Raw genomic sequence first — 770 nt, 5'->3', positions numbered from 1 at the left:
TAGGTCAACATCTTAGAAGCTAGGGAGGCCTAATATGCGTGCAAATTTCGTGCGCATCTGTCTCTGTGTCTGACGCCAAGGAGGCTGCGTTTGTGTTTGACGTCAGTGTGCGAGGACTATTTCGTGTCGAAGCCTGTTTTGCAAATTTTTCCCACTATCTGATGTCCTTGGCATACTATACTAACTAGACAGGGATTCCTTAAAATCTCATGCGGCTGTTTTTGTTTGACGTCAGTGGGCGACGACTATTGATTGATTGTATATTGTTTTCGTCCCTCTCAAAATTTTTTCACTTATATGGAGACGTCACTATTTGCCGGTGGAAAGCCGCAAATTTTGACCTATGCTAGGCACTCAGGACCATTAAGTAGGGAGGAATCTTTTTCATTGCAGCACCTACTGCGACACAGGACATTTTACAGTCTCATTCGAAGGACCGATCTCCATGTCCCACAGTTGGATTCGAACCCGTGACGAAGGATCAATTCCTTACTTCGCGTTACTCTAGCCACTCCTCCACGCCGTCGACGATAGAACCATTAAAATCGACATGGGAAGCATCATGTATTTTATTTAAATCTATTTCTATAGAATGTCAGGGCTTCGCAGGTAAGGTTAACATAATGTCCTTATTTTGAATTCAAAAGATGCGAGGATTTTAGTGCATAAATTTTCAAGTTATTTTATTTAAATCAAGGAATACACTAAAGAACAAAAAAAAATCTAACATTTAGCATTCACATTACATTTCTGACATCTCAAATATATGA

The sequence above is a fragment of the Saccostrea cucullata genome, unplaced genomic scaffold, assembly GCF_032062105.1.
Source record: "Saccostrea cucullata isolate Sc308-1 unplaced genomic scaffold, CSIRO_AGI_Scuc_v1 ctg16371, whole genome shotgun sequence".
Taxonomy (NCBI): domain Eukaryota; kingdom Metazoa; phylum Mollusca; class Bivalvia; order Ostreida; family Ostreidae; genus Saccostrea; species Saccostrea cuccullata.
This window is presented reverse-complemented; position numbering follows the sequence as displayed.